This window comes from Uranotaenia lowii, chromosome 2 (assembly GCF_029784155.1).
Source record: "Uranotaenia lowii strain MFRU-FL chromosome 2, ASM2978415v1, whole genome shotgun sequence".
In the NCBI taxonomy this organism is placed as follows: domain Eukaryota; kingdom Metazoa; phylum Arthropoda; class Insecta; order Diptera; family Culicidae; genus Uranotaenia; species Uranotaenia lowii.
This window is the reverse complement of record NC_073692.1, coordinates 331,827,218-331,853,783: the sequence shown is the minus strand read 5'-3', so window position 1 is coordinate 331,853,783 and position 26,566 is coordinate 331,827,218. Positions and strand designations below refer to the sequence as shown.

Sequence of the window (26,566 nt, the reverse complement as noted above, 5' to 3'; positions counted from 1 at the left end):
AAATGGGACCGAATTTGGCTAGGGAGAGGAGTTTTATACAAGTAAAACTTTTATTGTGGCAGAATTTAGAAACTTATGAATAAATAAAAACCGAATCTCATTTTAAATACAAAGTAATGATTAGAAAACGAATTCAAGGAAAGGGTTTGAAATCAGAAAAAAAATATTCCTTTTTTAAAATTTAAATCAATTTTAGAAGATGTAGCAAAGAACACCGGGTTGGCTAGTTAATTATAAAATAATCTAAACTTTATGTAAGTTTAGTCATATTTTTTCTAAACCACAAATGATAAGTCATAGCTTAATCGGTAGAATAAATCTCCGAGCTGTTGATCACCTGTTCATGCCTAAGAGTAAATAATGCCAACATTTGTAGGTACCGGATTAGTTCGCCTATGAACATGTGCAACGTAAAACTGAAAAGAATATGAAAAATGTTTGGTTATCATTTAATAAATGTCTTAATATCTCTGACGATTTTCATCGTTTCTAATTGATGGTCAGTTGCTGATCCGTAAATTTGAAAATCAACCTCAAGAGTGCACCAAAGTTTAGTTGAACGAAACCGGAAAAAACAATAAAGAGTGTTCCAAGTTTCACTTGTCCCAAATTGGGAAAGCTCCCCCGATCCAAAAACCCGAATTGCAATCTAATCACAAGTTCCCCTCAGAGCGCGCCCGCTCGTAAAAAGAAATGTATGCATAAACATATTTGCGTCAGGGAGGGAACAGAAAGAGAAACCACGAGGGGCAGAAAGAAAGGCCGTAGACCAATTGCTAAAAAAGAAGTCTGAAGCGCATATTTTTGGGTGATCCAAAACTGGTTTTCCGCCTGCCAATTTCATTGTATTTTCTACCACCTTCTTTTGAAAAAGTTTGCTTTCCGCTCAAAATAAGTAAGACCTCGGGATGGCGGCGACCAGATGTAAAGTTGCTCCCCAACAAAAGAGCTGGGGCACACTCTCTCTTTTTCACACGAACAAAAAAGATCAACCCCTCCCTCCTTCCTCACAAGCAATTATAAGTGTTTCAACATTATTATTACCGATCTTTCTGGTTTTTTTTCGGGTGTTGGGGGGGGGGGCTCTTTTTTTACAACTTTCGCACAAACAAAGAGGCGAAAAAATAACACAAATTCAAAACGGAGACATAAGCGACTGCTACGGGAAAAATGGGCGCCAAATTGAGGTGAAAAATGCTGTTAAAATTAGGACCACATTTTCCGTTAGCGTGCTTCAAGTGGACCCCATCATGCAAATGTGGCTTTGGACTTTTGATTTCTCTTGTATGCCTGTCAGTAGCCGGTTTGAATTGCTTTAAGTAGATTGATGATTTTATTTATTTCTTTGAGGCGCGATAAAATTTATATGATCTTTTTTTAATTTTTACCAAAATAAAGAAAATGTGTACATTAAGATTGAATAAAACCATATTTTCAGAAATAACTGTTTCAGCATCAGGTGAAATTGTAATGTGCTTGCGATCGCTTTTATTTCAAGCTTATTTTCTGCTTCATAAAGACCTACCATCAATAATTAACTATCATCAAGCTGCAATAAAGTGAGGGCTCAAGTGGATTAATTTGAAGAAAAGGCACTTTGAACCGCAATTTTATTTCGCTTTTAATTACAATCAATGACGTGTGTGTAACGTTGGCGCGGAAAATTATCACAATGAGCGATCCGGTAGGCTTAATGACTTAATAAAGCGCCCGAGCGATTGGCCCCTTGCCATTTACGAAATTGATCCGTGAAGGTGAAAGTGTGTGGTAGTTTGTAAGAGAGTGGTTCAAATTTGGATTTTTCCTTTATGCTACGGGGTTTGGCATTCCTTTTACATTGTTTTTGCCGTTTACTCTAAATGAATACTCGAAACATGATATGGATTAAGGAGTTGAAATCGTTGCACATTATTTCGACATGGCAGTTAAAAATCGAACGCAAACAAAAATTCAATGTAATCATCCGATATTATGGAAATCGCATCTTTTTACAGTTATCGGATAAATAAACTTAACATTATAGATTGCAACTTTGATAAAATTGTGCACAGTACCTACAGGTCATAAAAGCTTATTTGGTGGTGCTCAAAAATTATAATATTTTCGTAACTTGAGAACCTAGCTGGTTATTATTTAATATTTCTGTGAAGATGAAAAGGATATTTCTTTATTGGTGAAAAATTAATACTATGGGTAGTACGAAACAAGTCCTTATGAAAATTTGTTTAAGAAAATACGTACTTATGTAGAAAAAAGGAGTGCTCATTATGCCCTGGGTGCTCATTATACCCTCATCTCCCCTACTTTTTCAACAGCCATAGTCCAAGATTGACCTGAGGTTGAAGCTGAATGAAAATACTAAACCAGATTATTTGAGTTCGAAAAATTAAGCAATTCAACACATAGCCAAGTGGTCAAAAATATTTAAAACGTGATCGTTGCTTATAATTTGTTTGTTTTACGTTTTATCTTCTATCACCAGGGGGATCGCAAGTTGATTCTTCTTGCGAACCAGAAACTTTTTCTTTTTTTCTATCTATCGGGAGGAATGTTATTGGTGTTTTCCTCTCAGAGCAGTACGGAGTTGAAAAAGTCAAAATTTCAAACAACCAGAACCAGAACGAATGTTGTGTGTGTGTAATCATTCATAATTCTCTAGGATTTGACATTTAGTCCGGGTCCTTGACAGCAAAACGTCAGGTTTGTTATGGGCCCAGAAAATCGTGGGTCCGTAATTTTGATGGTTGTCAAATTCAATGACAAATGATAGGGATCCCCATCCCCTTGTCTATAACTTGTCTTCGAGGAAGTTTTACAGTCTTGGAAAAACTTGTTCGAAACACAATTTAATGTAATTTTGTTTTGAACGTCGAGTATCTAACACGTTTATCTTTCGAGCTACAGTGTAAAATATGAAAAGAGCCTACGAAGATAATTTCATTCAACATAAGTTTTTTCTGGTATTTTTTTTGATTTACCATAGCGTAGCATAGTCACTGTGTAAAATTAAAATATCCATAACGGAAAGTCTTTTTAGTATCGATTTATTTTATCAAAAACTTCAATGCAAGTTTATTAATAGTAGAGATGAACCAAAAAAAATGTGAAAAAGGGCAAATCTGATCAAAGTCTAGGCCAAAACCAGACAGAAGGAAAGTGAAAGAAAATATCTTAAAACTTAAAGTTTTCGTTAAATCACAGCAGCAATTTTAAATTCGTATCTAAGGATTAATCAAAAATTTATGTTCATTTTGAAGTTGCTTGGAAATCGTTTTTGAAAACAAAATCTTAAAATTTCATAAGAGAAATTTGAATTTTTTTTTTATTTGATTTAGCAAATAATTTGAATAAACCCGGGCAAAATCCGGAAGTTTGGAACAATATCTGGGCATCCAGGCCTGATTTGACTTATATCTAATTCTTTATCGGATTTATGGGCAAGGTTGAATATTTCAAGAAAATCTGGGATAAACGACAATTAAAATATAAAGCGATACTTGCCAGCATTCTTCTGAACGATCTACAGTGAAAGATGCACGGATACACCTGAGGTGTTTAACTGTAACCATAAGTTTTTCATGATTGTTTTTTCAACATTAATTTTGGATATTTTATAAATTATCCAAAATCATTGGAAAAATTTGACAAATTTGTTATTGTACAAATCGGAAATATAAATATTCGGCATATTTGGCCGAATACTTAGCTCAACTATTCGGTGAGCCGAATATTCAGTCTAACGGGTTTTTGGCGGTAAGTATTGGGCGCCTAATATTCTATATAATCTCTTATTAATAATAGCACTATAGCAGCTTCAGGCACCTTCAGCATTAATAATAACCTGACATTTTCGCGGCCTGAGTTGGACTAGATTTTGCGCATAATCTTCTGAAAACGACCTCCATTTTTTTTTAATTCGGCGGACAAGCTACTTCGAATTGCAGGGTCGATTCTTCTGAAGTTTCATCTTCATTTGAGCCCAAACGTTTTCAATTGGAATGGCATCAGGCGACAGAAACGGCCAATTTGTAGTCACGACCTTTGGGGTGCGAACATGATTACTTGTACATACCTTCTTTGAGAATTGCCTTCTGTAAAATGCAATCTATTTTTTTTTTTGATAAAATAAACTTATTCGATCTATTTCGAGACATGTTGGTGCGGCCCGCGAAGCTTTTCTCAAATTGAATTTATTTTACATTTTTACGGTGTATTGTAAAGCGTCATTAAAACTGGTTAATTCTAATTAAAAAAAAAAATGAAATGTCAGTAACTTAATCAAATATGCACTTCACTTGTTTCACCATTCAGATTGTTAAATATTTCTAGAATTTATGGCATTTATTGTGATGTTTAAAGACAAAAATGCAATCTTATTTATTGGCAAAACGTAATATTGGAGTTGTTTTTGCTATTATTAAATTTTTCTTAATTATTTAACTACCACTTTCAAATTCCAATCCATGAAAGCGGATCCGGAGAACAAACAAAAAATCGCAAGGCTACAGATGATCACAGGCTTTTCTAAGTCCGTTAGTGAGATTTTTTTTTTGTTTTAAACATAGATTAAGTTTCATGAAAAATATGCTTAGTAGATTTTTTTTTCATTATAATAATTATTTCATTTAATTAGAAAAAATGGCTTGTTCTACAAGCACTCAAATTTTTTGAAATTTTGAAAACTTAAGACTAGGAGAACGATTTTAGATTACTTATCGGCATGACTAAACATAAAATTCAGAATTATCGACATTTGTAATTCTGTCATTTGACTCATAATTTTTGTGACGATTATCTGTGATGCTATAAGAAAATTCATAGAAAAATCATGCCTATCATCGATAAATTGAGTTCTTTTACATAAAAATAGGCAATCGACATTACCATGGTCATAAGATTTTCGTAAATAAGCTTTAAAAAGCCGGTCCTAGTGGCATCTCAATAAAATTCATGAATAAGTATAAAATAAGTGGAAAAATTCTAGACTCAAGAATGTAAACTCTAACTTTGACGAATTTTCAAAATTAATAATTTTTCAATGGTTTTAATAACATCGCATCAACATGCAGCAATGCAATAAACGATCCACTTCATATTAAAAAAACAGTTTTTTCACCGTTTGTAGGAAAATAATTTGGTCTACGAGGGCAAAATGAATTGTGAAAAAACTTTTCGAAAATGGCGACAGAAAAGGGATTCTAAATCTACAAATTTCATTATCGATTCAACTATATTTTTCTCACTTAAAGTTTTCGTTGTGATTTACCTCCATAATTCAATTTTAAACTGAAGTGATGACAAGCATCAGTTCGAACGAAACAGAGTTTTTCATAGAAAAAGGTTCTAACCTTTTGAACCACAGAAAGACGTTCACATTATTTCTAATAAAAAGGGAAACAAACGATGTTTCTGTTTATAAGAAAGATCATTGAAAAAGTTCAATTGAAAATTTTTGATTCAAAATTTAGTTATGCAGGTACCTGTCAAATTTTGGCTAATATAATTCACCTTGTTCCAGTGAGGGATGTGTTGGCTGCGGTGGACCTAGATTACATGTTCGAATTATACCTTTTCTTTAAATCTATAGATCTTCGTGTATAAATTCGTCTTCCCTTTTCTTTATTCTTTTTTCTTCAACTATATAATGTATGAATTGTAAATACAAAAACAAGGGTTTGGCTCTTTAAAACCTTCGGTATGAGCCGTTTCAAATAAACAAAGTATAAAAAAAATTCACCTTGTATTAAAAAAAAATAATAAATTTATGTTTTCTTTAAAAACATGAATTCACTTTGTTTTCCCTTTTTGTCGTAAAAAATGTGTCGTTTTAAAAACATGATAAAAGCTCTGCTAAATAATAATAAATATTATATTGATTGCGGCCTGCCGAAAAGATTTCAAATTCAGTTTTGCCCGTTGCTTCAAAAGCTTGCTCACCCCTGCTTTAGTTGATTACAAAGTGCAATATAAAAATTGAAAACAACTTCTCTCTTCACTAGTTTTTCAATGTACACTCCCAACCAAAAGTTTGAAATTACCCACGAATTTTCACATTTTGAAAATATAATCAACAATTAATATGAACCACTTTTTTTTTCTATTGACTGATACCAAATTTGAGATTAGGTACAGACCATCCTGGCCCTGTAAAACTCCCGTGCATGAATTCAAAATTTTAATCCAGGAATCGATATTCCGTTTTGTTGAACTCCCGTGTTTAAATTTTCGTCTCCATCCCGTGAATGATAAAGTTATCTCTTAAACATTTAACAGTTTATATGGACGACCCCTTACAAAGTTTAAAATCAGGAATTGATTTCTCATCCTGCAAAACTCTTGTGTTTGAATTTTCGTCTTAATCCGATACATAATAACGTAGCTATTGCAAAAACAATGAACAATCAGTATTGATCACCCCTGTTGCCCTGTTGCCGATTCTTTGTTCAACATTTTACACCCGAAATCAATTGCCTGTGCTGTAAAACTCTGATGTGGAAATTTTCAACTTTAAATGAAGATTACACCTAATATAATTTTTTTTCGCAAATTTTACTACAGGACTATTTTCATTTTCAAGATGCAAGTATTTTTCATCTTTATAATTTTTGCTAAGTTTTGTTATTTTTGAATTACGCATGTGGTATTAGACTGAGTCAACTCATTCTGGAATTTCTCAAACTCTGGAGTCTAAAAAGCTTCGTTTTGGTTCAAAACTCATGCATGATTTTTTGCAATATTTTGGAATATTTTGTACTGATAAATCAACATCATTTAGATTTCGATTGATTTTTGAAATCTGCTGAATGTTATGCCTTATCTGGACATGTATTAAGTGGTTAATGTCTTGAGGGCAAATACTAGATTATAGTGATAATAAATGAAAAATCTGATATTTCGCAAATGAAATTATTGTTTTATGGTTTGTTTACCATAGGCACACAAATTTGTCTATGTTTGAAGCAAAATTTTTATTACCAAAACTATCAGAAACCATTTAAATTACAACTACCTTAGTTTATTGAAATATAAAAATGCTTCAATACTTATAAATTTTGATGATTCATTGGAAACCTAATTTCTGTAGGTTCTAGACACATGAAGCTCATAAAAATTGTTGAATTTCTTTTTAAATTTATTGGAAAAAGGGTCAATTTTCAATCAAGTAGATCCTGACTTAAGCTATTCCTAGTTTTTTTTTGTTCTTTTAATGTTTATCTACAATTTACCATAAATAAGTAAAAAAAAGTACTGAAAATGATAAATTTTTATATTCAACAGTTATTTTGATTTACAAGGATTTTCTATCATTACAATTTTACCCTCCCCCCCCCCCAAAATTTATAGACTGCCAAACAAAATTCAAAACTTGTTACATTAAACTTAAGGTGACCAACCGTGATGAGAATCAACAACCAGGATTTTCGTAATTCAAAATTCTAAGATCAAGATCCATTTTTTTCAAATTATTTAATGTACCTAGAAGTTACAAAAAACATCAAGAACAATATCAAATTCATACTTAAGAACTCTATAATTTAAAAAATCATTCTGAAGTTTCAATTTTTTTTAAACTTTGATATTACGAAAATAAACTCATGGTAGGGATTCGAATGAATTCATGAATCAGATACACCAATAAACTGTTATGGAATTAACCCTTCGTTTCATGATTTTTTATTTTTCCTTAAAAATAATTTTAAACAGTTTAAAATGATGAGTACATCAAGGAAAAAAATTAAAATAAAATACGATTTTCCCATTTTTACATACATTAATTTTTGCCAATTTGTCACTTTATGAAACGAAGGGTTAATGCAGGACGTGTTTCTAAATCTCGTTTGTAAGAACGCTTTAATCGGACACATATCTTATTGGTTACCAAGCGTACACATTTGAAATGTAACTTGATGCTTAAGGCGTCGAAATACAAAAGCCGTGTTATGAACTCCATGACCAAGTTTCGATCTAATGACTATTGACTTGGAAGAATAAAGCACTGGCTAAGGCCGCGTTTTGTATCCCTGCTGAGAGAGTGTTAAATACTATATCGATTTTTCATTGGAACAATTTTGTAATTTTCAGATTGCGGAAAAGTTTGATAATATGTTTTATTGAGTCTTTCAAATTCTTCTTCTTTACTCAGAGTATTTTTTTTATAGATATACATACATTTTACAATGTGTACCTACATCTTGTTTGTGCTTATCCTACTTAACCATTATGTTTCAGAATTCAGCGAAAAAGACCCCATAATCCGTATCTAGCAAGGGACTGAAAACTGTTGATTTTCGTAATGGATGGCACTGAGAAAACAGTTAATTAAACTCGCCTGTCTACGTGTTCGGTCACGTTTTTTTGTCCCACCCAATAAACATCACCAAACATTAATCCCGTTGTTCAAGTAGAAGGTATTGGGTAGGTACTTACTTACGCCAAAGAACCATGCCGTGGCCGAAGCGAATCTTGAAACCCCTTCTTCTCTTCACTCAACACGTGTTTCTGGTAGCAGTTCAAAAGATGGATGAGAAACCTTCCAATCTTTTCTGGTTGTTCTTTTGGGCGGCGAACCGAAAGCTCGGATGACCTTAAACTTGTGCACCAACCAACTTTTTACGGCTACAGGAAGTTAAGAGCGTTGATAAACAACCACCAATTTTCGGTAAGATAAATCATAATCTGGAAGCCTCTTTAACGACACCATTATGAGCATCATTTGGCATACACAAGAACACAAAACCAACAACCAACATACAGAGAAAAAATAGTGACAGCATCCGCAGCTGGATGTTTTTTTCACTTAATTTTTTATTTCCTCGGTTGAATTTCTTGAAGATGGAAATAAAAACTCAGCTAACCACCACCCAACAAGTGAATAAAATAAAACTTTGTACGCGGCAAATGTTAATGAACGCTCCCGGGAAAAGATGTAATTAAATTTTGAGTAACACAAAAAATGGTTACATTGGTAGGTAGTGCTCAACTGAAGAGGACGGATGCTGACGCGTACAGAGAGGTTAGTTTTGAACGTTCGAATGTTGCGTGTGGTACCTGCTCTAAAAATGACCTCCAAAATGTCAACAACGAGATGAGAGGAACTACTAACTCGTACTTGAAAGCATGATACGAGTAATAAGAAAATAATGTTGAAAGGTCAGCACAGCTTGTTCGAATAATATTGACGTATTACGGCTTTCTCAAAACTTGGGGGTGTGATTTTTCAGAATTCGCTCCAATTGAACCGAAAATTAGCTCCAATTGAACCATACCATGGTTAGATTAAAAGAACTCTTTTGATTACAGTAAGGTTTTTTTTTACACTGATATACGTACCGCGTAAAAAAAAACCGTGTAAAAAAACCGTGTTAATTCCCGAAAACCGTGTAAAAAAAAACCGTGCTAATTCCCGAAAACCGTGTAAAAAAAAACCGTGCTAATTCCCGAAAACCGTGTAAAAAAAAACCGTGTTAATTCTCGAAAACCGTGTAAAAAAAACCATTCGAATTCTGCAGCTTTGAAGTTCTGACACTTAAGACCTGAGACCTGAGACCTGAGACTTGAGACATAAGACCTGGACTTGAAAATGTAGACTAGAGACATGAGACCTGAGACTTTAGACATGACACCTGAGACCTAAGTCCAGGGACCTGAGACCTGAGACATGAAACCTGAGACTTGAAGAATGAGACCAAAGACATGGGACATTAGACCTGAGACCTGAGACATGGGACATGAGACCTGAGACATGAAACTTGAGACTTAAGACATGACACCTGAGACCTGAGACATGAGACATGAGACAAGAGGCATGAGACATGAGATATGAGACCTGACCCTGAGACATGAGACATGAAACATAAGACATGAGACCTGAGGTATGAGACAAGAGCCATGAAAGATTAGACCTGAGACATGAGACTTTAGACCTGAGACAAGCTACTAGTGTTATTACCGCGAAAAATTATATAAGCTTCGATTACAACTTGCGACCCCTCTAGTGAAAGGGTTTGACTTGTAGTTGACGAAAAATAGTGTCGCGACTTCGCTAGTACAAGCTACTAGTGTTAGTACCGCGAGATATTAGTTAAGCTCCGATTTAGACTTGCGACCCCTCTAGTGAAAGGGTTTGACTTGAAGATGACGAAAAACAGTGTCGCGAAATTGCTAGTCCAAGCTACTAGTGTTAGTACCGCGAGAAATTAGTTTAGCTCCGATTTCAACTTTCGACCAGTCAAGTGAAAGGGTTTGACTTGTAGTTGACGAACAAAAGGGTGTCGCGACTTCGCTAGTACAAGCTACTAGTGTTAGTACCGCGAGAAATTAATTAAGCTCCGATTTCAACTTGCGACCCCTCTAGTGAAAGGGTTTGACTTGTAGGTGGCGAAAAACAATGTCGCGAAATCGCTAGTCCAAACTACTAGTGTTAGTACCGCGAGAAATTAGTTTAGCTCCGATTTCAACTTTCGACCAGTCAAGTGAAAGAGTTTGACTTGTAGGTAACGAAAAATAGTATCGCGAGTTCGCTAGTACAAGCTACTAGGATTAGTACCGCGAGAAATTAGTTAAACTCCGATTTAGACTTGCGACCCCTCTAGTGAAAGGGTTTGACTTGTAGATGATGAAAATTACAGTTGCGATTTCGCTAGTACAAGCTACTAGTGTTAGTACCGCGAGAAATTAGTTAAGCTCCGATTTCAACTTTCGACCCGTCAAGTGAAAGGGATTGACTTCTTGGTGATATTGGTTACAGGGGGTAATCTTGAGAATCCGGGGAATTGAATAGTATTTAAAGTGTATTTTTATATTTTGTATCACGTTTTGTTTTAATTACTGGCAAAATAAATCAAAACGCGCAAGCAGAAGCTGCAGCACCCAGCTGAAAATTGAGTAAAATCATCATTCTAGAGAGCTCTGCGTTTTTTGATTGTTTGAAAACTTGAACAAGATGCTACAAATTTTCGAAATTTTTTATCAAACATCGCTTTCTTTGAAAAATTTGCAGTTAATGAAAATATAACTTCAATATTTTTATCCATCCAAGCCAATTGAAATCGGAGCTAAACTAATTTCTCGCGGTACTAACTCTAGTAGCTTGTACTAGCGAAGTTGCGACAATATTTTTCGTCATCTACAAGTCAAACCCTTTCATTAGAGGGGTCGCATGTAGAAATCGAGGCTAAATTTGTTTCTCGCGGTACTAATTCTAGTAGCTTGTCTCCGGTCGCAGGTCCAAAGTCTCATGTCTCAGGTCTCAGGTCTTATGTTTATTGGCTCTTGTCTCTTGCCTCAGGTCTCATGTCTTATGTCTCATGCCTCATGTCTCATTTCCCATGTCTCAGGTCTAAAGTCTCATGTTTCATGGCTCTTGTCTCATGCCTCAGGTCTCAGGTCTCAGGTATCATGTCTCATGCTGAGGTCTCAAGTCTAATATCCCTTGTCTCAGCTTCCGGGTCTCAGGTCTCATGTCTAATTTCTAATGTTTCATGTCTCAGGTCTCATGTCTCATGTCTTAGGTCTCAGGTCTCAGGTCTCAGGTCTCAGGTCTTATGTTTATTGGCTCTTGTCTCTTGCCTCAGGTCTCATGTCTTATGTCTCATGCCTCATGTCTCATTTCCCATGTCTCAGGTCTAAAGTCTCATGTTTCATGGCTCTTGTCTCATGCCTCAGGTCTCAGGTCTCAGGTATCATGTCTCATGCTGAGGTCTCAAGTCTAATATCCCTTGTCTCAGCTTCCGGGTCTCAGGTCTCATGTCTAATTTCTAATGTTTCATGTCTCAGGTCTCATGTCTCATGTCTTAGGTCTCAGGTCTCAGGTCTCAGGTCTCAGGTCTCAGGTCTCAGGTCTAAGGTCTCAGGTCTCAAGTCCCAGGTCTCAGGTCTCAGGTCCCAGGTCTTAGGTCTCGAGTATCATGTTCTTAGTCTAAGAGATAAGATTTTCCCAACTTCAAAAAGATTCTAAGTGTTTGCCTTTGAAAAGGACTCAAAAACCGTGTTAATTCGCGAAAACCGTGTAAAAAAAAACCGTGTTAATTCCCGAAAACCGTGTAAAAAAAGCCGTGAAAAAAAACCGCGTAAAAAAAACCGTGTAAAAAAAAACCTAGGTGTACTTTGATTCAGTTTTTATATAAATTTCTTACAAGTTTCTAACTATTCATTCTAATTTAAATTCAAATCTATAATTTGTCACACTTTCTATGATTAGTTGGCAAAGTCACATTTTAAGTATAATAAGTATTTGTTTTGAAATTTTAATGTAAATTTGATAAGATCTTTATTGTTATAACGGGAAAAATTTGAAAACACATAAAAAATAATTTTATTACAAAATTTAATCATCCAAAATTCTTGGAATAGAAAAACTTTCTTTCTCCTTATTTATCAAATCAATTTCGATTGATTATTGCACTATAATCATTAACATAATTTTCCTAATCAAGAATTTACCCCGGAATTTGGAATCAACCCTTCATTCGAAAAAGAAGAAAATAAAATTTAATTTAAGCGATCTTTGAACGATTAATATCAGTAAGAACTGTAAATCGCAGTTCTGTTTATGGTTTTTTTTTCAAATACCATCAAGTCACCATTCACCACCCAGACACCATTTACCGCCCAAAATCACACTTTTGTTTGTATTTTGAAAAAAAAAACTGGGATGTTTTCTCCAAAAATAAGACCTGTGTTCTGTGTCGGCATCATTGTTCGACCATTTCACAGAAAAAACATCACTTAATTATGTTAACTCTAGCCAGGAATAAAATGTTTGGTTTTTGGTTTCCGGTCAAATTGTTGAATTCGACGCTTGTTAGCGAACTAAGCATTATTGTACTCCTAGGGCAAAAAGGGTTTTTGTTTACTAGATAGTACCTATTTGACCTAAAATCGACTTGAAACGATAGTTTTATTTTCGTAGAATAGATTTCCATCGAAAAATTTTCGATTTTTTCAATAGTTGTTGTTTTTTTAAGCGTTTAGTGATGGGCGTAATTGGTGTATAATAAAAGTGTGGGTTCCTAATGACCGGTCACGCACAATTTCTTTGTTTTTAACGCAAGTATTGTGTCAAATGAGTAAATTGTAAGAAGCATTTAGTTGGATTATGTTAGAAAATTATGTTTTATCGCTGAAAGCAACCGGTTAGTTGAGGCTGTTTGCCGGGAATCGTCATTTTGTCTGTCAACGCACTTTGTTAAAATTTGTACAAAATTTGCGTTAAAATTTCACAAAATGTATTTTCTCAAGATCCAAAATATGGGTTTGACACCTCGTTACATGGAAAATACTAATAAGAACAGTTTCCGTGTTGTTAGATAGTTTTTCCTTAAGAAAACGTTATCGATACCCGAAAAAGTCGAGTGGGCGGTAATAGGGCCAGTGGAACACCCCAAAGTTTAGTTAATTATTTTGAAAAGCGAACATTTTTCGCATTCCACTAGATTTTTTAATGAAATTAGAGTAGTTTTGAGGTGTATTGCAAAAGAAATCTAATAAAAATCTGCCGTCGTTTTTTTTATTATACATGTTTGAAGTTGAAAAACCGCTTAACTGGGCGGTAGATGGTGACATGATGGTACATGATATTAAATTGATTTTGATTTTTAATGTTGATATACGATTCTGATAGTCTATTTTATATTCCTGATTTTTTTTTCTGTTTCAATATTTGGATTCCAAACGTGGGTTGTTTTTCTGAATTAGAGAATTCTGGTTTGAATTGTTTTAATTCTGACCGTATTTTTTTTATGTTTTTTTATTTCTCTGAACTAATTTTATTAAAGGTACACCGGGGTAAGTGGGGACGGTTTTTCGTATAGTTCAACTTTAAAAAATATCATTAAAAATCAGCAGTGGATCAATTTTGATAAAATTACGTTCAATGTGATACATGTTGTTGTGTGTAGAAATTTGGAAATTAATCGATTTATGAGTAAAATCTACCATTGCTAACTGATGAACCAAAAAAACCTTCATGAAAAACAAATACTGATTTTGAGTCAATTGTTATCCTCTGATCAATTGAAGAGCCTGATTTTGGCTAGATATTCTAGTTTCAGAGATTGAAATTAAATATTACAATTTTTATAAATTTGAATAGAAACCGTTACAACTATTTGTAACATCATTGAATAAATTCTTTGAGTATTTGATGTTGAAGATTTTGAAAAACATCTAAAATTCAATTTGTTTCAAAACTTCTTAACATTTTTGTCAAAATTTCCGTAATTTGCAGGATTGGGAAAATAAACAATAAATAGCTTCAATAACTTGTTTCTCAGAAGTCAAAATTACTCGCAGTCTTCGGAAAAATTGATCGTTTAAAAAACTATTGATTTCCAAAACTTTGTAATGTTCGTCAGTTTAAAAGCTGCTCAATGTGACTAAACGCATTTTTACATATTTTTCGCACCTTAGAAAAATGTAACTTTTGTTGCCTTGTGTTAGATAACTCTGAAAATTTCTGAAAAATTGATGACGTTACAAATATTAATGTTTAGGCATCTGATGCAGTAACGTATGGCTTTTTTTGTATAATGTAATTAGTGATTGCTTTTATTGTTCATATTTGTCAAAATATTTGAATGTGAGGAGTTTAAAAAAAAGCGTTTTCGTTCATGAAATTTGTAATTTAGTATAAAAGATTTCAAAGGTTTTCAAAACATTGATACCGTTTCATGAGATTTATAGATTGATGTCTTCCAAAAATTGCTACAATACAAACATAAACATCTTAGTGCGTTTAGTTCCCTTCAGATATCTAGGCCATTTTTGGAATTTACATGAACTCTATCAGGAATAATGTATTTGATAAAGGAAAAGTTTAGGTTGAAAATTATCAACACCTATGAATATCTAGCTCCTGGTTGTAAAAAGCCTGTGAGACAGGCCCGGATTAAACCACCGAGGGGCCGGAGGCCATTTTTCTTGGGCCCCCTATGAACCGATTTTTTTTCATATGTCACCCCAGAGAAGAATACATAATTTTTTAAACAAACAAAGGAACTTTTAAGTAGAATGTTGTTTATGGCATCTTTAAACAATGATTGTTAATACATCACGTGCAAATAATGCGAAAAAGTTAATCAAATCGAGAAATTTTTTTCAAGAGATTTAACAGCAAGTTGTCATTCTTCCCAACTAAATAGAGACATGGGAACTCTGTTTAGAGCTGTTTTAATGCAAAATTCAATTCATAATTCATTTAATCACTCTTTCACCAACTTAAATCATCTGTTTGAAAAATCCAATGATCGATATTAAAATGCTCTTAATTTCATCATTGATCACGTGGTAAATGCATCATCGAAAGCAGATTTAATAATTCCCTCATGACAGTTGGGAAATAAACATTGAGATTCCAAACTTTAAAACTAAAATTGATAGAATAAAAGAAAAGTATCAAGTTAAAATTCTAGTTGCAACCAGAGCCAAAGCAGGAATGGCAAAATATTTTATTTTTAAGCCCCAAAAATTGTTCTTACTAATACTTATGTATGTTTTAAACAGATTGTCACGTTTATGACTTTATGTTTATAATTTAAAAAAAAACGTTTGCACTTTATTAAAACAGTATAAATTTTCTTTAGACAATCTGATTCAAAACTGATAATTACTGTAATTTATACAAACTTCAACAAAGCTAAGAAAACGATATTCCAGCTGCCGTAAAAGCCGTAACTTTTTTTTATAAATGTTGAGAAAAACATAATTCTAGATTCGCGTGGACCTTCCAAAATATAGATACATGAAATATATTGATTCCAAATTCGGACTAGCCCAGGGTTTCAAAGTAAAGAGGAAAATTATGGCCTGGCCAAGTTGCCAAGATATTTAAAAAAGTCCGTTTTTTGCTGGATTTATTCACATATTAAAAAAAAAACAAAAGTTATTTTGAGCTTGCTTTATCTAAATTGTTTTTTGGTTGTACATAGTTTGAAAAGCGGTTTGCATTCTGCTTACGTGTTTAATAAAAAATTCCCTCTTCATTTTTATTTTTTCTAATAATCGCTGGATTCTGCTTAGATTTGTCCGGATTTTTTGAAAATTCTAAATAAAATGGCCAGATTGTACCTGGTGTTGATAAGAATTAGATGCTGTTAAAATGCTGTTAAAATTCTGCACTACTTACTCTAAGAGCTCTCCAGGGACTGTATCTGTTCGAGATATCATTTCACGGGCCCTCCCCTCAGCTGTTATATTTTACGTTTGTTTTAATTCCGATTTTCTAGTTTCGGTTTCCTTTCCTAGATTTCTATAACTTAAAGCTGGTAAGTGTACAGTAAATTTAAACTTTTTTTTTCTAAGGGAGCTCCCTTGGGTCGGGGGCCCGGGGAAATTGCCCCACATTGCTTCCCCCCTTCTTAATCCGGAAATGCTGTGAGATATACAATATTGATTGAATTGATTCTGTCTTTGGCATCCAAGATCGACTCTTGTTTATTTATTTTCAAAATATTCCGTCTCACGACAAAACTCGATGAACATAATTCCTAAAATTCATTCGATCCATGGCAACCGTTCTCCAAATCCTCAGACATCCCTTAAAGGTTAAAAACCACAGAGTAATATTTAATTTTATAAAGTCTTTTTAATGTAGACATATCAGTTCATGTGTCTGTTCATTTTCATCGGATTGTATTATTGATATGAATCAAAACTAACCTAAGGCGTATTGAATTATACAATTGTTGTACATCAAAGATTTTTTAAATATTATACACATTGGTGAAGTATAAATTGATTGCATCATTTACTTAAGGTTTCTAGCTCTGATTCCTGAAAATGCTCTTGCACTTGATATTGTCTTAGTTATATATAACGGTGTGTATTTGAAATTACATTTGATTGCAACTCGTGCAAGTAGCTTACTATTTGTAATGAAAAACTCAGGCATTTTTTTAGAAACTCTTTTTTTCTTAACCATTTCTTTCAGTATTTTTGAAACCGATTCGCAGGGGGGGGGGCTTTTTCGGGACTACGAATCTTTTTTTTTAATACGCCAACTAATCGAAAATTAAAACACTTATTAGAGCTGTTAACTTCAAAATTCGATTTTTAATTTTTTTTAATAAGTCTAGCAGCAGCTAACATTTCCTAGCTGAGAAAAATCAAAGAGAGATATTAAAATATTTTTATTTCATTCAAGTTTTGGAAAAAAAACTCGATGGAGGAAATTCAAATTCTATGAAGATACGGATATGAGAGTTCCAGAGTAAAACTCGAACCCTGAAATCAGAATTTATTCAGATCCACAATCCAGTGTCCTAAATTAAAATAGCATCTTCAAATAAATATTTGAGAAACAAATCATAAATGCAATATATTTGAGAAACAAATTATAAATGCATTTCATATATCTATAAACTTGAGCAACAAAGTAACAATAAGAGCCAAAAAAGAAACTACTAAAATCATTTTTATTTAAATTTCATCGTTTTTAGTTATGTGTTGAAATTATTAAAAAGTGGTGTGGATTACAATTTTAAATTTCACATCAAAATTTGAGAATAACCATTTGGCAAAAGATATGCTGAATTCAGGATATTTACATCAGTATGAAAAGTTTCAAAATAATAGTTCATCAAAATCAATAGAAGAAAACTTCAGTTGAAGATGTTTGAATTTGAATCAAGAAATTTAAATGGAAATTCAATAAAGAATCTCAGTATGACCGATTGTACCAATTTAAAAAACTAAAGAATATTTTTTTTAAATTGAGTTTTGCTAATTTCAGAAATTTTACATTACTCATACTCATACTAATGCTTAGAAAGTAAACATTCTAGATTGTAGGGGTTTTTTCAATTTAATTTCCATGGATTTTCAATGTTTCCCTTCAAGTTCTACATATTTGTTTTAAATTTCAATAATTTCCGGCATTTGCTCTGAAATTTGCCGGATAAAATTCATGAATGTTTTTCTTTTATTAAGGGGGGAGTAGGATCTAACGGGTAAAAAACACCATTTTCACGAATTTTTTTTAGAGCTATCGTTCAAACAAATGTATTCAAATTTTTTGCATTATACAAAGCATTGTTAAAAGAACATTAAGTAATTTTTTCGTAGAAAAATATTGAAAAATGAGCCGGTGACGGAGCACTTTCGAGGATGCCTTTTAGAAAACAGGATTTGCGGTGGACACTGTATCTCAGCACAGAATCATCTGAAGTCAAAAAATCAGAGCAAAATATTTTTAATAGATGTTTTTCTGGACCCCAACGATTTTATTTAACTTAAAAAAGTTTTTTATGAAATTTTTGTGGCTGTTTGAAGTAAAAACAACGATTTTTCACGAAAAAAAATACGCCATTTTTTATCTGTAAAATCTCCCCAAAGTAAAAAAAAAGAAAATCGTTGGGGTTTGGTATTTTATATGTATAAAATATGTTCCAAATTTGAAAAGAATCGGTGAAGTAGTTTTTAAATGACGATCTCTCTATTTTGCAGTATTAGATAAGAGGAGATAAAGGCCTATAATTTCTACAGTTTTGCTTCGATTGACTTGAAAATTTGACACAACATTTTTAAAATGTTTTACAATAAGAAAATAAAAAAAAAAAATTGATTTTTTTGAAAGTGTTAAACCCTACTCCCCCCTTAAGTCTTCAAATCAATTTAGGTCAACATGAATAAACAATTCCTCACAAATAGTGGTGAAATTTAAACTTAAAGCAATATACCTTACAGTTGGGCAGTAAATTCTAACTTAATTAAAATGGAGATGTTTTCTTTGTTACACCCATTCTGTGCTGCAGGTCTTCTTTCAAAAAATGATAATCATGGAGCTGTAATTTGATCAAATCTTGACACAGCTAATAAAAAGTAATTCCAGTTACATGTATGTATGGTGGTTATCCACCATGGGTGCGCGGATTCACCGCAGTTTCTGCCTAAGTATGTGTTCACATGCATTCTTTAGATTATTAAGTTCGACCAATCTTCAATGCAACCAACCCCCTGGCAACTTGACAGTTCGGTTGAGTTTCGTGTGTCTGTTTCAAAATCGCAGATGTCGCATGTGTGCCGCTTGTTTACATACTTTTCGAGTCATGCATATGGAAAGGGCACACTATTAAATATGGTGCGAATCAGGCAAATTCATAACTTTCGAGTGAATAAAAAAAAGTTTAACCCGAAATTGTTAATCTTATTCAATATTCTACCGATTTATATATTGTGTAGGAACAGTTTTTCTTTATAATGGCAAAAGTTCTGCTATAATGTGATTGTTTTATCATTTTAAAAAGTTCATATGCATCGCAACTTATGGCAATCACTTAATGACTGATGCGGTAGTGTAGTATTTTAGATTTATTGTGCTTGAGTTTCTTCAACAGTTTCGGTGGAAGGTAAACTTGTCCCAAAAATCTGCCGGATATCAGTAATTTATTTAAAGCATTCCAAAACTTTTATACCTTATGTAGGACACACAAATTAGCGCTCTACTCGTTTTTTGGACTAAACTTTTGAAGACAGATTCACTTCACATAAAACATAGCCAAAAGTTCCAAATTCAAAACTTTTTTTTAGTTATTGAATCAGTTACAGAAAAGATATTTCAATATCGGTCCTTCCGATATGTTATGTAGCTCGATTTTCGATTTGACAGAACCAGAGAACCAGAAAAAACTGGCACACGCGATTTGTATGGGAAACGTCAAGTTGCCAGGGGGTTGAATGCAACGCGTACACCATACCCGGACCCCATGGCTTCGTATGAGCTGTTATGGATGAATGTTTTGTGTTATTGTAAGTATATTTTGGAAGAACGAGTCAATCAGGTGGTCTAGTTTACTTACAGGTATTCTGGCATCGGTGTATATACCTGGCCAGCTGGCAACTGATTGAACATCTTTATTATATAGTCAATTATATGAGAAAACACATCTTACCTGTCGGCCACTTAAGGGACTCGAACCCAAAAGTTTTCTTGCCGATACCGAGAATCGAACCCAGTACGCCTGGCATACCAAAACCAGACTCGCGCCAGCCTATCCGCTAGACCACATCGGTGCTGCTAATAAAAAGTAATTCCAGTTACCATAAAAAGCCTTCACATTTTTGCTGTTGAGAAAATATTTCATATTCAAAACATAATGCTTTCGCTGGGAACTTCTAGAATTCTTAATTTTTATTCAATAAACAGAAAATGTGTTTTATTATTTATTGTGGGTAGACATTCAAGAATTTTTTCGGGCACATACAGGTTTTCAAAATAAAGTGAACAAGTAGAGCAAACTACGTTTCGACTGGTTGCTATAATATTGTAAAAACAAGTCTGTATTTTGCTGGATTTATACACAGGAAAAAAAAAGAAAACTCAAGTAGGGCAAAAAAAAAATTGAGCTAGCTTTAACTAGAATTGTTTTTATTTGGAAGTTTGGAAAGCGATTTTAATGTTGCTGACGTGTTTCGATAAAAATAATGTAGTACTATTCCTCGCTTCATTCTTGATTTTTTTTTTTCGATTAGTCACTGAACTCTGCCTAAAGTTTTCCGGATTTTGTTTTTAAAAAAATTCCAAATGCTTGAATTTTTTTTATTTTTGGAAAAAATGGTCCTGATTTGCTCAGCCGTCATAAAGGCCAGAAAAATTCAGCAATACTCACTCTAGGGGGCCTTTAGTAAGGTTGCCAGAATTTTTTCATCACATACCCGTAATAACTATATTGGTCTGTATTCAACATGAAAATGTCAATTGTCTACCTCCCGTTCAAGAATCGCATTGTTCATAATGACCCCGAAGACGGTAATGTTCCAGCCAACCCCTTATTCATAAATTTACAAGAAAAAAAACAACTTTAACAAACCTTCTACATTCAAGTGTTGGTTGATTGAGGAATGGCCCGGGTATTGTGTAACGAGCACAGCCCGTTTCCGTTGATCCTCTGCTCCGATGTCGCGATGTTTTGCGATATGGCCTGGCTACCGTGTTCTAGCTTAGCAAAGGCGGATGACGTCGGTTTGTCGCTTATTCTGTCGTTCAACTCACTTCTTTACTTCTTTTCTTTTAGACTGCAGCAGCCAACATACCGGTCGGAAATTTCTTCTGCTGCTGCATTTAATAAAAGATTATCCACAACACAACAAAAAACAACACCGCGCGTCGTCGTTCGTCTCAAAGAAGGTGCACAACGAATACCTTTTGGCCCAACCAACAGCAGATTGACGATGACGACGGTCTACGTAGCTTTGAGATTCTCCTTTAATGGCATAGGGAAGATGGCAGGTGTGCAGGCCGGCTGGCCGGGGGTACCAACTTCTGTTGTTATTTCTTCTTGTTCGATGGTTTCCTCACTGCACTTGCTTGCTTGCTTGCTTGCTTACTTACTTGTTGTTGTTGCTGCTGACTTAAACTTTTCTTCTTCACCTTTCCGTTTAGGTTTCCTTTCTTTTGAGTTGCAGGAATGGGATGTTTTGCGCAATTGCAGATGCTATTCTTCACGGAACTTGCGCGATCTTGCGGGCACCAATGTAATTCTTTGCCTCGACCCCGGGTATGTGTACTGAATGTGTATGACTTTTTAAACTGTTTTCTTCCTCTTTTACAGAGCGAGAAAGATTTTCGCACCAACACTGGTAAGGTAACGGGCTTTAAAGACCACAGACACACGGATAGGAATTTGTAAGGCGGCTGCCGCCCGCCGTTCTTCGCTTTGGGGAACGTGGTAAGAAAGAGCACTTTTGTGTGCCGGGGTCTGTTTGCCGTACTCCGAACAAGATCGCTGATCGTAAAGGCAAGCAAGGAGGCACAACACAACACGCGGGCAGAACTGGTTCTCCTTTGACTTTATTTTTTTTTAACTTTGGCCAGGCTCTGAATCGACGAAACAAAACCGAGAGGCAACAACTACGGTATTCACAACAAAAATAACCACAGAGAGACCAAAAGGGAGAGAGATACCTCGAGAAGACCGAACGATCGTATGGCATAAATTTTTTGCATGCAAAATTAAGACAACCAACGGAATTTTTAATTTATCTTCTTTTCCCCTTTTGGCGATCAGCGGCACTGAATTTTTTTTTTCTCCAGTTGCGAGTTGGAGGTGTCGGCTGGCTAGAGAGCACCGATGCGTGATGTATTGACTTGTCTCCGTGGTGTTTTTCTTCGTCGTTCATCCAAATATGTTTACAGAGCACGGTGGCAGTTGCAGTTGGCTGGAGGAACACGCGTATGTTTGTAATCCCTCGAATAGAACAAGCACTGCGTGTGGTTCTTCTTTTCACTGGTCAATGTATTCCGATACCTCACTTAACAGCAGCGGAATCTCCCAGCGGATATCGATCATTCCGCTATGCGCACATCCCGTGAGACTTAAGCAATGCACTTTTCTACCAACAGCACAGTTCCATCTTTCACGATCGATGAACTGCATTCAGAGATGCCGCCATATTTCTTTCCCCCCCCTTTTTGCAGAACCCCTTCTTCCAACTGAAGTCCCCGTTCCTGGTTCCGAAATGGATGGATTCCTCACGCGCGCGCTTACTCCCGCACCACAAAGATCCGTTGATCCCTTGTTTTGGCCTCGTTTTCCTCGAAGCACTCAACAAAACCGCACCAACTCTTTAGCACTATGCAATGAGATTAGCTTTACAACAACAATCCAGTTTTTTCGGTCGTTTTTTTTCCCTGTTGCCTTCCTGTTGCTGCTTCGTTCCAGAAACTACCACACAAAGCAGAAGGCAGAAATTAATTTATCAAAAATCCCATTCAAAACGTCAGAAAATTCCGAAAATAAACAGTTCACCAGAAGAAACGCGATCGCGCAAATAAAAACACGTCCGATGGCGATGGGCGAGCGAGTAAAACTGACGCGCCGAGCGAAGATCGCTCCAGTTCAACCCTCTCGATTAGCTCTCTTGATCGTGGCTTAAATTCAACCCTGTCGAAGGCTCCGTGAAGCAACGGTGTCTGGTGCCGCGATGCAGTCCTGGAAACGGCGGTCAAAACAAATATTTAAAAAATGAAGGATTTGGATGGTGCTCAGGAGAGTCGAACGTTCGTCTCTTGTGAGAAAAGGTGAAGCGTTGAAGTCTTTTGATTTCGATCGAGGCGAGGCTCTCAATTTTCTGGAGCCACATTACCACATTGGGTATTTGGGTTCATGTCTTGGAAAGGCAGAGGCGTTTTCGAGAGTTTTTAATGTAGTCAGAGAGGCAGCACGTGTGTAGAATTAACTTCGGATAAGTTATTACAGAAGTTCAAAGTTGGCAAACTGAGAACTCTCCCTTGGACAGAAAATATAAGCTTGTAAGCTAACCTTTTAAATAAAAGCTTGTGGTTAAGGTGTACAGAAGTATTAAAATACATCTTTGTTTTTGTGTTTCAGTCAATGATTCTTCAACAATGGAGCAATTAAAGCCCTTGACCTGGCTGACGATATTGTATTGCTCGCTCAAACACAACCGGATATGCCGAGCAAACTCCATGACCTCACCGAAAGTTCCAAGGCAGCAGGTCTCAAAGTCAATGTCGGAACAACCAAGTCAATGGAGATCAACACAGGAAATCCCTCCAGTTTCATGGTAGCTGAGCAACAAGTTGAGAAAGTGGAGTGCTTCCAGTATCTTGGTAGCCAGATGATGCCTGATGGTGGTACCAAGAAAAACATCGAAACCCGGATCAGAGAAGCCCAATTTGCGTTTGCGAGTCTCTGAAACATCTGGCGCTCACGCCAGATCTCTCTGCGAACTTAAATCCAAGTCTTCAACTCAAACTTCAAATCCGTGCTGTTGTACGGGTGCGAAACTTGGTTCACAGATACGGTAACGAGGCGAAAACTGCAAGTATTTGTGAATCGCTGCCTGCGGAATATCATCCAAGCTTGGTGGCCTGGCAACTGGATCTCGAACGTGGAACTACATCGCCGAAATCGAGATTCGGGAGCGTAAATAGAGATGGATTCGGGAACAGAAGTGGAGATGGATTTGGTACACGCTGCGAAGAGATTATTATTATTATTATTATTATTTATTTGAGACCTTTTAACCACCCGGGTTATTCGGGTCTATTCTTGATATTGCTGCGAAGAGATGAATGCGAGATTTGTAGTGAGGCGCTTGGATGGAATCCAGAAGGACATCGAAGGAGAGGCAGACCCATAAGCTCGTTGCGGAAATCCGAACTGTCGCCGAGAACCTTGATAAGGACCAAATGAAAACGCTGGCTCCGGATCGTCAACACAAGTCTCTCAGAAAGGGGTGAATATGACGTCAATAAACAATTTTTGCTCTCGCACAATAGAGTTGTTTTTGACATTTCTTAAGCCTAGTCCACACTAGGCAACATGAGCTGCGATTTTTGTTATGAGACGAACTTTGTTGTCTGTTGTTGTTGTTGGAAACCTGAGGCGATCTCAGTGTCTCCCGAGGAAAATGGGAGACGCTGAGACCGTCTCAAGACGAATCGTCTCCTAGTGTGGACTAGGCTTTACGCACACTTGCTGAACGTGTACAGATAAAATGGGACAATTAACCTCAAAAATTCCCGGTACAAAAAACGGGCAGCCGGTCGACACACATGGTCGTTTTAGAGGTTGATTGTCCTAAAACTGAAAAGTATTGGTGAAACAACCAGCATAGTATCACGAACACTACCAGCGGCAAATAGGATATGAGCCGAACTTAAGAGCGATGCTAAGCAATCGCTAGCACAACTGACTTTTCTAGCATAGCATTTTTGTGTGCCAACTTTGGGACATAGGATGAATAAACCCAAGAGGCTTAAATCCCAAATAAAACGTTAAAACAAACAAACCAATCACAAGATGATCCTTGAAAAGGGCCGTCCGGGTTCCTTCCTACACCCGTTTAAACTTTTATTCTGTTTGCTTCTGATTTCTTACTAAATGATAAGACTAAATAGGTGAGGCAAAAAGAAATTCGCTGCAGCATTTTTTTTTTAACTTTTCGACATAAAACTGAGCAGTTTTTGAAAAGATTTACAGTAGTTTTTCGATTTTATCACGGTCAAAAAAAATTTCACCGTGAATTTGGCGAAACCGTGAATTTGGAGAAACTAAAAATTTGACTGGAAAAATATCTTTTTATTGTCTTGAATCATTATTTTTTAATGTTTTTAGTAGTGAAAACGTTTTGTATCAATAAATTTTGATCAAGAGATGTTATTATCAAAGTTTACTGAACACAAAGGATCGATTTCAGTTCAAATTATTCGTGTCTGTAGCATTTTTAATTTTTTTTATTGAAATAAAACCATGCAGAATATAAATTCGATAGTGTACATCTTATTAAAGTGAATTATTAAGTTTTTGTGGAAATCCAACAGTCGTTATCTTATTTGTCCATTTTGTAAAAGAATTTAAAGAAAATTGCATCAAAAAATTATCTTTCGCAAATTGCAAATTCCAATATTTTAATCTTCCACCATTGATTAACTGAAAAGTTTACCTTCAAAATTTGCTCAACTTAGATTTTTAAAGTGTGTTTCTCGATTTTTTCTCTATGGGCAGATAATCCTCACCAAGCACAAATAATAACACTAGCATTTGCGTGACGTTAAAATACTTAAGTCGATTATTACAAATGTTTTCTGAATCTGAATGACGATTTTTGAAACTATATAGCTTAAACAAGCAGTTTTTTTCATTTTCATATTATTAAATACTTTTATTCCATAACATAAACCATAAAAAATATCATGAAATATCAAAGACGCTTTATGCTTTTGAAAGAAAATTAAGGTCCTGGAAATGGTTTCTGAATGATTTCTCAAAAAAAAAAACCGTGATTAAAACGAAACAATAAACGTGATAGAATCGAGCGTGAATTTGACGAGTATTGATAAAATCGAACAGCGAAAAAATCGAAAAACTACTGTATAATCTTTTAAGATAAAAATTCATAGGACATTGCGTGATGATTTGTTTGATGGGGATGGTTACGCTGCAAGCAAGGCAGATGCGAGTGTCTTCTTTACCCATAAGATAGCCATGGGTTAATCTTGTGTGTCCTATGCGTATTCGAGTAAGGGCTCTCCGCTCAAAAAAAGAATTCCGGTCGTTCCATGTATAGGTGCAGTTTTTGACCTCCTTCAGCTTGTTTTCGGTGATGTTCCAGGTGTTTGCCCAAAAGAGAAGCAGGTGGTTTTTAAGCCAGTGGGAGGCGTCTGAGGAAGGGATGGGCATATTTGGGGGTTCCAGCTGACTTCCGTTGAAAGTTTATCGATCTGCTGCTTCGTTGCCGAGAATCTTGGAGTGACCAGGAATCCAGCACAGAGTTATTTTCTTCGCAGCTGCAATGTTGGAAAGTGCAATGATCCATGGGTGTTTGATGTTGGCTGCCTGGACAGCTCTCAGCACGCTTGCAGAGTCGGAGAAGATGACTGCGCCAGTAGATGAGCAGAGGTCCTGGGCTGCTTTTAGGATGGGGAAAGCTTCAGAGCTGAAAACAGAGCATTTGAGTGGTAGAGCAAGGGCCACACTGTCGGTAGTGCTGGACTTGGAACCATTGGTGAAGAACTTGGGTATGCTTTGGTATTTTCGATTAACGAGCTGGTGATAGTTGGCCAGAGCAACAGTTGAGCTCCCTCCGGCTCGTACCGCGGAGAGCA

At 35.4% G+C, this 26,566-nt stretch overlaps 1 protein-coding gene across 1 annotated transcript in view; it reads right to left on the bottom strand.

Annotated features, from left to right (window-relative positions):
* Nucleotides 1-22,784, bottom strand: part of LOC129744707 (protein phosphatase 1 regulatory subunit 12A) — a 194,263-nt gene extending 171,479 nt beyond the window's left edge. The window contains exon 1 of the mRNA XM_055737373.1: nucleotides 20,805-22,784. The gene's annotated coding sequence lies outside the window, so the exon portion shown is untranslated. The remainder of the gene's footprint in view (nucleotides 1-20,804) is intronic.
* Nucleotides 22,785-26,566: the final 3,782 nt, after the last annotated feature.